Source organism: Melanerpes formicivorus, unplaced genomic scaffold, assembly GCF_026170545.1.
Source record: "Melanerpes formicivorus ecotype bairdi unplaced genomic scaffold, bMelFor1.0.p_v2 SCAF_28, whole genome shotgun sequence".
NCBI lineage: Eukaryota > Metazoa > Chordata > Aves > Piciformes > Picidae > Melanerpes > Melanerpes formicivorus.
The window spans coordinates 8,822,643-8,836,157 of NW_027142380.1; the positions used below are offsets into that span (position 1 = coordinate 8,822,643).

Sequence of the window (13,515 nt, forward strand, 5' to 3'; positions counted from 1 at the left end):
ATGGTTTAATGTCTGTGAATCTTATTTTATGATTATTGTTCATTGCATTAGACAAGGCTCAGAGAAAAGCAAAAACACCCAAAGGTCAGCAGTGAGCCAGAAAACTCTCTGAGAAGACCGAGTCCTCAGGAAAACTATTATGCCTGACCTTCCCTGCCTCCACACGGGGTGTCTGGATGGAGTGCTTAAGAAAATGACTGGCAGCTTTGTGATGCCTGCCTTCACCAATCGCTTCAAAATTTACCCAAGAATCACACTGAATGGTGAGGGTTGGAAGGTACTTCTGAAAATCATCTACTCCAAACCCTCTGCTAGGCCAGGATCACATAGAATAATCATCCAGGAATGTGTCCAGGGAGGGGCTGAGTGTCTCCAGAAGAGGCGACTCCACAACTCCCCCGGGCAGCCTGGACCACTGCTCTGCCACCCTCAAAGTGAAGTAGATTTTCCTTGTGTTTATTTGGAACCTCCTGTATTCCAGTTTGTGCGTGTTGCCCTTTATCCTGTCACTGGACAGAGTCTGAGAAGAGTCTGACTTCATTCTCCTGACACTTGACCTTTAGATATTTATCAGTATTAATGAGATTTCCCTTCAGCCTCTTTTCCTGGCTCTCTCAGCCTTTCCTTGTCAGGTAGATGCCCCAGAGACTTCATCATCTTAGTGGCTCTCTACTGGACTGTCTCCAGTAGTTCCTTGTTCTTCCTGAAGTAGGAAGCCCAGAATTGGACATGATATTCCAGATGAGGGTAGAGGAGGAGCAGACTTCCAAAGGAATGAGAACAGAACAGAATTAACCAGGTTGGAAAAGATCTTTGAGATCATCAAGTCCAACCTATCACCCAACACCATCTAATCAACTAAACCATGGCACCAAGCACCCCATCCAGTCTCTTCTCAAGCACCTCCAGTGATGGTGACTCCACCACCTCCCTGGGCAGCACATTCCAGTGGCCAATCTCTCTTTCTGGGAAGAACTTCTTCCTAACATCTAGCCTAAACCTCCTCTGGCACAGCTTGAGACTGTGTCCACTTGTTCTGTTGGTGACTGCCTGGGAATTACAGAAACCCACTCCACAAAGGGGTTACAGAGGTAGGCCACACAGGCAGAAGTCCAACTGTCCATGGGTGCATGCAAACCTGATCTGGTTTTGTGGCCATGTGGACTGTAGAGCACAGGCAGAAAATATTAGGGGGGGAGAGGGGGGAAAGAGAGAAAAAGATTTTTTGAGGTTTGGTATGCAAAGCACTGCATGTTGCAGTGTGATTGTATGGTTGGACTAAAGCACTGCATGTTGCAGTGTGACTGTATGGTTGGACTCTGTGATCTTAAAGGTCTTTTCCCATAAAAACTATTCCGTGATTCTATGGGGAAGGCTCTAGCACAGAAGGAGGACAGGGTGGGGAGGACCGTGCCCATCTGAGCTCTTCTCATTCCTCATCTTTTCCTTTGCAAAGAAACCGCGTTTCTTCACCCCGAGAGAAGGCTAAAATGTGGTCGGGGCGTGTTGGTCATTCCTCGACAGCAGCTTTTCCCTCCTAGACCAGGTTGTGGCAGCCCCAACACCAAGGAGAAGTGAGAGCTCCGCAGGTTTTTGCCGATGGGAAGTTCCCCCTTATTTCGGCCATTTCCTTCTCATCACTCCCTTGCCTTGGCGCTGCGCTCCTGGAAGCTCACCGTACCTCGCCTCTGTCCCGCACCTGCCGTACCCGGCGTCGCTCCCGCTACTGTGCGGGAAGCGGTGGAGTGTTCCCCCCAAGCGAGAGACGCGAAGGGGAAGTGCGGGCGGGGCGGGCCGGGCCGGGGCTCTCCTCCCCCGCTCCCTCCTTCGCGCTCTTCCCTTCCCTCGCTCCCTCCGCTCCCTCTCCAGGTGCCGCTCGGAGGAACGCGGCGGAGCGGAGGTGCCGCTGGCTGCCGGCTCTCGCTGAGGGAGCGTCGCATCGGGCAGGTGGGAGCTGCCGAGCGGGACCGGGCCGGGGGCAGAGGCTGGGCTGGGGGTGTCTCGGCCCCCCGGGGGAGGCGGGCAGCGGTTTGGGGAGGTGCGGGGGCTCGTTGCCATGGCTCCCTGCAAGCTCCGCCGGAGGAGATAGCGATGCCAGTCACGGAGGGACCCCTCTTCCTTCTCGTGGGTGTGTAGCGGGGCTGGGTTTGGGGTGGTTGGGTTGAGTGGTTCCCCCCGCGCCTTTTTTTTTTTTCTTCTTTCCCTTCCTTTCCCTTCTGGGGGTGGAGCGATTAATTCGCAGAGCCGGGACGGGGCTGCGGAGACGCTGCTGCCGCGACCCGCAGGTCCGGCCGCCTCCTCGCCACCGGCTTTGCACAAGGTAACACCGGGGGGCCGCTGAGCAGGGCGGGCAGCGCCGGTCCGGGTCGCTATTCGAGGCTGCCAGGGGGTGCAGGGCGCTGGGACCCCGGGTGCCCAGCCGTGGGGCTGCTCTGGCCAGCACTCCGCTCTCTCTTGTCTTGCTACCAAAACCCTCTTGAATTATTATTATTTTCACCTCTTTTCCCCTGTCCCTGCACCGCACCGCAAGTGCAGGGGCTCAGTAACGAGGAAATGGAACGGGGCTCAGCCTCGGGAAGGGGCGAGCGGGGGCGCGCAGCTCGTGGCTCAGTGCCGGGAGGAGCCCTGGGGTGGCCGGGGAGCAGGTCCGCGCTGCCGCCTCCCCGTTGCCGGTCGATCCGGTCAGCCCTCGGCGCTGCTGGGGTTGCCCCGTGTTGGGGAGTGGGTCCGGGGAAAGTTTGCGGGAGGGTGCGGATCGCTGCGGAGCCCCGTGGAGGTGGGGAGAGGGTAGAAGGTGGGAGCAGCTGGGTGCAGGGGGGTCCAAGGAGGGAAAAGCACGGCCGCAATGGGCTTGACTGGGGGATGGAGAGCTCAGTGTCATATTGGTTTAGGTGGGTTCAAGTTTGCAAGCCTGAATGATGTGGGTGAACACTTGTTCCTTCTTTCGTGCTGAATGATTTTGGAGAGTATTTTATATTTATTTACCTTGCAATACCTAATGAGATTAAAATATCCTCAGATTTGGGGGGTGTGGGAAAGTGATGTGGTGGTGCTTCACTCCAGGGGAGCTCTAAGAATCTTTAAGCCTCGGTGGCATGTGCTGTATATTACCAATTTGTGTGGCACTGTCAGAGCATCAGTGGTCTCAGCCAGTTGTAGGATTCGTAATGGAAGGAGGTTCTGCTTTCTAATAGTCACAGACAGCAAATGCAAACAGACTTTTCATCTGTCACTTCGATGACTATGGTACTTTGTGCATTTGTGTTTTTGTTGGGGGTTTTTGGTAGAAAAGAAAGCAAAGTTATGATGTGCTGGGTGACATGGAAGTATTCAGCTCTAACTCAGCAGATAGAAAGCAAGTTAGCTCACTCTCAGCGCTGCCTAGCAGTACTGTTGCTTGAAAGATGTCTAGGAGAATTTCACCAGAGGCATGACAGGTGGTATTTTACTGTGATTGTCAAGGATTCCTTTGATGTGACTGAGTTAAATAGGTGTTGTGTAGCTCTCCCCAGTACAATTCTGTGAGCAGTAAAAAATAAATATGAGCTTAGTTTTAGGTGTGCACCTCAAAGCGAATATGTGACTTTTGTCCCTTTGTGAGTGTGCATGCAATGTTGATTGGAGCTGTGTACATGGTCCTTTGCCTTTCACTTCCCACGATCCTCTCTTGGCTTTTATTGATGTGAGGTATTAGAGTGCATCACTACTGCTGTGTTAACACAGAATCACAGAATGCCAGTTGGAAGGGATCCCAAGGATCACCTGGTCCAACCTTCCTAGGTGATATCTCGGTGAACTGAGCTGGCTCATCACCCTGTCAGTCTGAGTCTTAAAACTGTGCAATGCAGGGGAATCCTCTGCTCCCCTTGGAAGGTGATGCCAATCTTTAACTGTTCTCGTGGTGAAAAATCTTCTTCTGGAGTACAATTGGAATCTCCTCAGGAATAATTTGTACCCTCATGTTTTCTGTGTGACCCTGCAAAAATGGAGTCTCCATTCTCTTGGTAGAAACACTGAAGATATTATTCTGTTGCTTAGAAGTAGTGAATTTCCTTTGCCTTTCACAAATACTAAACCACACCCTTCCCAGTGGGACACCAAAAAGTTGAAGATCCTTCTTAGCTGCTTTCTGTGGTCCTTACTCAGGCTGAGCATCTGCTGCCAGCAGAGTCTGGCTTACAGCACTACAAGACCAAGCTATGCTATGTTAAATAAGATGCAAAGGATCAGATGCCAGGCTTGCAGGGGGGCAATGGAGTTTCTTCAAGAGTATTGCGCAACATATTTGAAAGTTTTACATATTTTTAGCGGAAAAACCCAACCCTATCAGCAAGGCAGGAGTTGTAGAAGAGCAGCCATGCACAACACAGCTTTGGAACCACTTTGGTCTCTAAATGCTTGCAATTTATTGTTGATTTTTTTTTTTTTTTAATTCCTTTTTTGTTTTTAATCAGAAGAGGAATGAAATGAGTTCTGAATATGAGGCTGAAATAAAGAGACTGTACTTCAGCGATACAGACTTTGATTACACTTAACTCTCAGTGTGAGTCAATGTAATTCTTATGGATGTTGTGTGTGTGTATGTTATTTCAGCAATTAAACTTAATGAATGAAAATATAACCAGCCACTTCTTTATTCCAAGACAACCAGAAAGCAGATAAGCCTTCACTGAATGGAAAGATTACATTATTCACAACCTATATATGTACATCAAGTGCCTTGGATTGTAGCCATCTTGTTTGCCAACAGCAACATGATTTATCAGTTAGGCTTGGAAGGGAAGAGGAAAACAAAGGTAGCTGTGCATCCCACAATATGATATGGTGGACAGTTATTTCCATGACAAGGAGGGAGCAGCTCCTTTCCCCGGTGGGAGAGGACAGGGACTACTTTAAACACTACTAATTAGATCAGTTTATCTTCCATACATTTACAATGGTGTAGTTAGTTAATTATAGCTTTTCCTATTAAGGATAATCAATTAACATATCACACAGATCAAAAGAACATCTACAAAGTTTATCTTGAAGGGAAGAAAGTGTTATTGTGTGGCAGGAAGTCCCCGTGGCTTTCCCAAGGCACAGATTTGTTGGAATTCCTGAGCTGGTGCTTCAGAGCCTGATGAATGACTTGAATTGATCACAAACAAGTGACACTGGAGCTCTTGGTTGCTTAGCAACCCTCTAAGATGCCACAATTTCTTTTGGTATATTTGTCCAGTAAAGTAGAAATTCTGTTTTGTTAATGATTGTATTTTTTTTGCTAGCACAAAGCCTACCTCATAAACAACCTTCCATGATGTACAATTAAAATCAATGCCTCTGTACAGAGTCTAGGGAGCAGCAGGGGTATGAAAACAAGAGCAGAAATCTTGTAAACCATACTCTAGTGGTGATGTGCTCAGTGTTTTGGAACAAGTTTTAATTGTCCTTTCTCTGTTAGACTCCTGTCCCAAACCCATCAGTGGGACAAGTCTTAACAAAGACAATCATCTCCCAAATGCTTTTTGAACATTTCACTTCACGGTCTCTCAGGATATGAGATCCTCAATGGTCTTGTGGCCTTACCCCACACTCCACTGTATGTGGAAATGGCCTCAAGTTGTACCAGGGGAGGCTTAGGTGGAATATTAGAAGCAATTTCTTCATTGAAAGGGCTCTCAGGCAGACTCCACAGGGAGGTGGCTGAATCCCTATCCCTAGAGGGGTTTAAAAGATGCAGAGATGTGGTGCTGAGGGACATGGTTTGGCACCGGACTTGGCAGAGTTAGAGAATGTTTGGACTCTATGATTTAGAGGGCTTTTCCAATCAATATGATTCTCTGATCATATTATACATAAATGAAGTGCAACATGGAACAGGTGGTTTGTTCATGTCTGAATTGTGTGGGAGCAGTCTGGCCCATCCTGTAGCTCATATGCCTCAAGATCTCTGCATGGTGGTCCTCACAGAAGATGCTGGTTTCTTAATGGATCTATTTTGTATAAGGAAATAACAGGTTTAGTACTCAAAGAACAGAAGGAAAATAATTGTTGTCATGGTTTTATATACCCAAAGTACTGATATTGGCTCTCACTAAAGTTCCTCTAACTAAGGTTCATACCTTAGTTCATACCTGCTGAATTAGATTTTTATGCCAATGAACTTTTTGTTGTTACCTTTAGGTCCATGTATGCTGGCATTTAGTTCTTCAGTGCACCACAGAAGGGGGGGGGGGGGGGGGCTTACAGTGAACCCACTCCCTGTGCTTTGGCTTGTGTCACATGGAGACAGCACAAACTGGATTGATTCTGGATGAACCTAAGCCAGAATATCTGTTTCAGGAGTTGACTTTGTGCTCTTCAGCAGCTGATGGGCTTTTCATCCATGGCCTCCTGCCTAGAGCTGAAGGGAAGGCTTTGCAATGTGTGTGGGTGGATATGAGGTTCCCAGCACCGTTTTGCTCCACTTATCTGTGTCCTTTTAAGCTACTAATATAGACATATCCTTTCCCTTCTAAAATTGTAACTAAGAAAAAGCATTTTAGGGCTAAGGGAGCTGCAGGCTGCCATGGCATTTATTTTACTTAGCTGGTGTTTTGTAAGAGTTCTTCCTCCCTCTTGGTGAGAAGAAGGAACCCACATATTTCTCCTCTTTTAAGATAAAGTAGCTTGGGTATTGCATGATTTACTGGCACGTTGGAATGGAAGGGGATGTTGTAGCAGTTCCCATATGAGCCAATGTCCTGTTTGGACCACAGTGAACCAATTCTCCACTCATTGTCAGTATTCCTGGGCTAAGATTATTATAGCTTAGAATCTGTGCACTTTTACCTTTCTGGACTTTAGTAAGGATTTAGGTACACATGAGCTTGTTAGAATTCACCGTGGGCTATGCGCGTTGCTTTTTTACCCCCCTGTTCTTTCGATGCTATAAAGTCAAGCCCCCAAATTCAAGGCTGTTTTGTTGAGGGTTGTGGGGTTTTTTGCAGCTACTCTCTTTATCTCTGCTTTATATATTAATTTCTGTAGGTGCATTTGCATACTCAAATGCTGATGAGTGCTTGTTGTTGCAGTGATTGCCTCTGCATTAGGTATAGAATACACCGACATCAAACAGATGAAGTTACATGGTAATATTTGGTGTCTTGAGTTTCTGTTGGCATATCCAGTATGAAACTCAAGGTGTGGAGCTGTGATGGATTTTGTGATATTTTCTGAGGCTGCAGCATTCCCTAGCAGATGTTTCCTTCTTCCTTCATTACACCTGAATGTATAAAACTCCAAGAGGAAAAAAAAAAGCAGATGGAAGCCAGTTTGTCATTGAAATTAGTGTTTATTGTTACAGGGGAACTAATGTTCATTGTTTTGAGTGTGACCTCCAGAGGCAGATCCTGTTCCATGGAAGGAGGGCAAGATTTATGTTGCTTTCTTCATTACAGCTTTTAAGTCTTCATAATTTCTTTTGACCCTCACTAGCCCTCTCTTTCCTCTATTTATCAAGAAAATTGCCAATTTCTTGGCATTTTTTTCCCCAGGAGTTTTCCTTCTTTTGCTGAGTCAGCAACAAGATAGAATTAAATTAGAGGTGTGAATGGGATAGGACTCTGGTTAAGGAGAGTCAAGTGGAAAAAGATGAGGACAGGGATGAGCCTGTTTGGATTCATCCTCATCTTGGCTCCTATTCTCTCACACGGAAGAAATAGAGATGTCTGGATAAAAGCCTGAGCAGCTGGGGGAGAAGGAGCCAATGGTCGAGCCTGGGCAGGATGGTTTCTGTCCGAGCACAGCTTTTGAGGATATTTTTAACAGATGGTTCCTGGTCTGGCTCTAATAGTCAGTCTGTCAGCCAGGCTGAGCTGCCTCGGGGACAGCCCCATGCCGAGCTCCAGGCAGGTTACCTCCAAACAGCCACTTGTGCTGTGGCACAAACGCAGCTTCTTGTAGTGTCCTTGTTTCATCCTCCACGTGTTTGCCATCAAGGAGGTGGGGAAAGCTGAACCTTGTGTACCCACCACGGACTTTGTTTTCCCCCTGGGCTGTCCCAGTGACTGCAGCAGTGGCCTCTGCATAGCTCTGTGAATGCTCTTCATCTTCAGCTGGACCTCATCAGTGCTGCTCTCACTTGGCACTTGTTGCCACCTCTTCCTCCTCCTTGTCCTCACTGGAGTTTGGAAGGCAGCACGAGTTGTGCATTCACAGGTGCTTGTGGCTGCTGGTCTTTATTTTTAGAGGTGGACAGAGCTGTAACTTTAAAGGTGGGATGAACCCATGTGAAAGGATCCTGGGAAGTCTCAATCCCCTCGTGAACAGAAAGTTTAACTGTGAAGGAGCCAAATAGTCAAAGAGCAGGACCCCAGTTGCAAAGAAGCATTGGCAATTATTCAGTGAGCCAGAGTCCTCCTACCTTTCAATATAGCTTAGTCAGGTGACTTTAGTGCTTCTAAATCTCATTTCAAGTGTCTTCATATTTTGGGAGACCCTAGAGATGACTTTGAAAGTTTGGCAGTCACCATTCAGGACAGTCTCCCGGCCTGAAGTTAATTGCTTAGGCAGTATCGCCTAAGAGGAGGAGGGGAAAAAACATGCACTGCAGAATCAAGCCCATCCACCTTTCAGTCTGTGTCTCCTTTGGTGACTTTTCGAGTGTGACACAAGCAATTCCCTGTCAGCCTTTCCTGCTGGCTGACACAGAAGAGGTGGCTTTGAATGCTGCCTGCTGTGCTTGTATGGCACTTGAAAGGAAGTGAGGACTGCCTTGAAGGGGCTGTATTCCCACAGCTTTAAAGTGTGTTGGAAAAATGCATCCTTCAGTTGTGTTTTGTGTGTGTGTGTGTCACGGTGTTAAACCTGATGGAAACCTGGAACAGTGTTTCAGTAAAAAAATGCTTGCTGCTGTTGCTGCATCCCCAGTGCTGGAAATGAAATTAGTCTTGATGAGAGATTGCTCTGCTCATAGGAGAAATAAAATAATCATTCCCAGGAAGATTTGTTTTTCAGTTAGAAAATACAACAACAGTGCTTTCAAGCTAACAGGAGTGATTAACTCAATGGATTTCTTGCAGACATACTCACAGAATACTTTGCTGTTGTTTTTTTCCCTAGTATACTGTAATCAGGGAATTGTTAATAATAAAAAGGTTGTCTGTAGGTTTTGAAGAACCTACTTTTTCTTCTTCTTTTTTTTTTTTCCCCTTTTTTCCCCTTTTTTTTTCTCTTTTTTTTCCCCAAGAATGATCTCATAGCTTAGTGTGGTCTGTCTGCCACATCACTAAAATCCTTCCCTCTCTCGTACTGAGTCGGTTTGTGCTGGTTAACACAAGTCCGTCTGCATGCTTGCACCCATCCATGCCTGCGTGCCTAATTCTGTTGGGTTTACTTCTTCAGAGGCAAACTACTCCAAGCTACAATATGTTTCCTGGTTTCACTAACTTATTAACTAAAACTGGGGCTACTGCTCAGATATTATACTGGGTGATGGCCCTGTGCTTTTATTTTTCTCAGGTTATTCTGTCGTGTACTTCACCAATGACTTTGTTCTAGCAAAAAAATTTTTGTAGGGAATAGGCTTTTGAAGGATTTCTGTTCTGACCTGATGTGAGTCAGAGAAGGTCCCATCTGATCTTCTTGGACATAAAACAGTTCTACAGCTGAATAAACTGCATTCAGTGCTCACTTTTGTATGAGTTCTTCTGACGCATTGATGAAAACTGTGGATGTTTGGGTGGTTAAAATCCAAAATCCTTTGAGAGAAATGTTCCTCCTGTTACAACTGAGCAGGAAAAAAACCAACATAACACAGAACTGATCTGCTAGTATCTGCAAGTAGTAATGGAAGATTTTTATGCAACATATTTTTAGGACAATTACAAACCCCCTACACTGTGGTGACTCTCAGGATTAACACTGCACGCAAAAACCACTGGTGAAGTCATGGCGCCAGGGAAATAGATGGTCAAACTCCCAGTGACCTCAGCAGAGTCAGGTTTTTGTCCCAGGAGTGATGAAAATCTAATTTACAACCTAACCAGTTTGAGAAGTAGGCATAATGGCTCAGGTCCTTGACTGAAACAAATTACTGCGGTGGAGCTGAGGATGATTGAGTTACACTGACTTGTGCCATCTGGGCTTTTGGAGAGTGGTGTCCAACATCCATACAAGCTGGCTGTGCCCAGCAGCAAGCTGTAACAGGCTGCATGCCTGGGCTTGCTGCAAACAGGCGTGTGAAGAGCTTTCTCATGGTGTCTTCTATCAGGTGGAGCACTCTTGCCTCATATTTTGACTGGAAACAAATAAGCAGGAAACAGCAGTAAATATTCCTGCTCCCTGAGTCATACACATTGCCAGCGTCATACTGCAAGCTATAGAATAACAGTGATTAAAGGACTGTCCCAGCTGTCCAAAGATAAAACATCTCTACTTCATTAAATTACAGGGTTACCACTGAAATCCCCAGTAATTGCTCAGGGTTTGCTACCTGCACGTCAAATGCACCTTTCTATTACTGACTGTACAAGGCTTGACTTAGGCTTTCACCTGAATCTGGGACTTTTATTATCTCTGATTATTGTGTTGAATTGCAGCATCCCTGCTCTCTCTGGCTCTGCAGCTTTCAACCAGTGATTTTTTTTTTGCCTGCCCTGGGCTTTTTTTTTTTTTTTGCTAATACCTGCCCAGAAGATGCCTTCCTGCTGGGTGACATTCAAACTCTCCTTTTCAGCTCCATGTTGCAACCCAGAGAACTGCTGAAAATTGAGAGCTGTTTGAGATGTATTATAGTGCAAAGCTTTATTAAAGGTAAAGTGCAGTAAGCATGGTGGCATCAGAAAGTCACACAGCAGGTCTGGTTTTGCAGCCCCTAAAGAAAAGGAAGTTTCCCCCCATTTATTTCCTGCCTTTTGGAGTGTTGTACCTAATCATCTTGCCTGTGCAGCAAATTTTCACTGTCAGCCATTCCCCCTGTCAGACATCACTGTGCAGTGAAACCTCACATAATTTCAGCTGCCTAGCAAGAGGAAAATTTCATCTTTGCTGCATAAGAAATACATCTCAGTGTTTATTTAAGAAAAGACAAAACAAAGCACCAAAAAACCCCACCCCAAACCTAACAAGCAACAAACATCAAGGGCTGCACACAAACCTTATCATGTGTATCACAAGAAAAAGAATGGAATCATCTTTGTATTCAGCAGATAAGCAGCATTCTCCATGCAAACCTCTTCCAGAAACCTCTTCCACTGTCAGCCTCCCAAATATATGCTAAGCTTGCCTGCACATAAAGCACCTTGTAATGGGTGGAGGGCAGACCAAACCTTTTATCCTTCTATAGGGTAGGATATAGGCAGGAGCACTGTAGCTTTGCAGTGTTAATTACATAAAGCCCTCTCTGAACAGAATACCAATATGCAAACTTTTGAGGCTCAGACAGCCCCAATCCCATTTAACCATTTATAGCTTGATGTATTTTGTAATCCCCAAAGATCTACAGAGAGCCAATCTGCCCTCAAAATTTTTTAGCCCTTTAAATTAAATGAATTTCAATTCCCTCATTTGCATACTCTATTTTTCCCCCCTTCTTTGTTCTGCCTGAATGAGATATTACTTCAGTAATTGAACTGTTTCTGCTCTACAGGTAAATAATGTGAGACAGCTTATATACCAAATGCTCGACCGCATTAGGGCTGTGCAGTGCTAATCTGGCAATTTGTGGCACACCTCTGAAAGGAGGTGGTGTCCAGTCCACTTAGGATCACTCAGCACCGTGTTGACACTTGAAAGTTCCATTAATATCTGGTGCTAAATGTCCTTCTCAAACAGGGACTTGAAAGTTCGCCGTGAGGGGGGATGAAACGGGCACCACTGTAAAAACTGCTTCTCACCGAGTCAATATCATATAGATAGGTCAGGGTGGAATTCCCCTGCAAATCAAATTTTACAGCTGAAATGTAACACTGAAGTCTCTGAAATTGCTTTACCAGCAGACTGTGGTGATTGTCTCAGTGGTCTGTTTTTTCCAGCTGAATTTGGCATCACTGCACTACTGAGACAGAATCACAGAATCACCAAGGTTGGTCAAAGATCATCAAGTCCAACCCGTCACCTCAGACCTCAGATAAACTGTGATGGGTGGACAGAAGTGGTAGTAAGGAGGGAGATGGGGACTGATTAAAGGGATAAAATGTTTGTTGGGAAAAGTCTTGGTTAGTGTTTTTGGAAAAGACAGGGTCATCATCCATCGTCCAGGGATGACAAAGCACTTCTGGCTTCCTTTTCCTACGTGTCAGTGTTCTGTGGGAATACCACAGGAGCCCATGTACAAAGAGGGAAAGCAGAAGGAGGTAGGGGATGATTGGTTGGAGTGCTTGGCACCAATCCCAGAAAAATAATGGGTAAATGGATAGAGGACTGAATTAGTATAGAGTTAAAGAATAGAGAGATAATTAAGGCTGGTCACTATGGCTTTCTAAAAAGGGAGCCCATTCCTGATGGGGTTACAGGTTTGATAGATATAACAGCTTTGCAGCCAAGTGTTCTAGGTGTTAATTTGGTGTCTCATCAAATCTCAGTTAAAAACAAATCAGCCAACCCATGGTATGTAGAATTTATTGCAGTCTTATTTAATGGATTAAGATTTATTTTATAGAGCTGAAAAGGTATTTGCCTGAGAGGGTTATTTGCTGAAAGATGTGTGGGGTTAGCACCATCTCACAGGAATGAGGGCTAGTCCTGAAGCGGTTTAACATCTCTGGCAATGATCCGAACACATGAGTGACTTCTGCCAAAGCTGGGGATGAGGCAATATCCATAGTGTGGAAATAATAAGTTATGGGGAGCATCTAGCCAAGTGTCAAGATGTTGCCTCTTCTCATGTCCTCCTAACAGCCTGTGCCTTAAGCAGTGCATTGCAAGAGAATGTCCTTGAGCAGAGTTCATAGAATCATGGAATAGTTTGGGTTGAAAGTGACCTTTACAGGTAATTTAGTCCAAACCCTGCAGTGAGCAGGGATATCTGCAACTAGAGCAGACTGCTCAGAGCCCCATCCAACATGATATTTCCAGAGATGAGGCATCTACCACCTCTCTGGGCAACCTGGGCCAGTGTTTTACCATCCTCAGAATAAAATAATTCTTCCTTATACCTAGTTACTGTGGAAGGGTATGGAGGGGTCACAACGAACAAAGAAAAGAAGATGACTTCCCATAGGATGGCACGGCTGAAGGACTCGTGGGATCCTTTAGGAAAGGTTTTTATTGAAGTACATGGGAATACTGGAAAGCTCTGGCCAGTCTGGGTGTCAATTGCTGATAAAAAGAGTTTACAAAACTGAAGAGTCAAGAAAACAACCACAATATTGATTTGAAGAGTGGAGAAAATTCCCCGCAGTGAGAGATTTAGTGCTCAATCTGCTTAGCTCATCAAAAAGAGGATTGAGGAGGGGACTTGATTACAGGCAGAAGTATTTTCATGGGGAAAGCAGATCCAGCTTTTTAATCAAGATGAGAAAAGAAAAATAGGATCCAATAGCTGGAAGCTTG

At 45.5% G+C, this 13,515-nt stretch overlaps 1 protein-coding gene across 8 annotated transcripts in view; it reads left to right on the forward strand.

Moving 5' to 3' along the window:
• Positions 1–1,866: 1,866 nt before the first annotated feature.
• Positions 1,867–13,515, forward strand: part of CHL1 (cell adhesion molecule L1 like) — a 177,899-nt gene continuing 166,250 nt past the window's right edge. For 6 of the 8 annotated variants that reach the window (XM_068154379.1, XM_068154385.1, XM_068154381.1 and 3 more), the window contains exon 1: positions 2,234–2,320. The gene's annotated coding sequence lies outside the window, so the exon portion shown is untranslated. Of the gene's footprint in view, positions 1,948–2,117; positions 2,129–2,233; positions 2,321–13,515 lie in introns of those variants that run through there. The other 2 variants (XM_068154383.1, XM_068154388.1) reach the window with 2 other exon arrangements.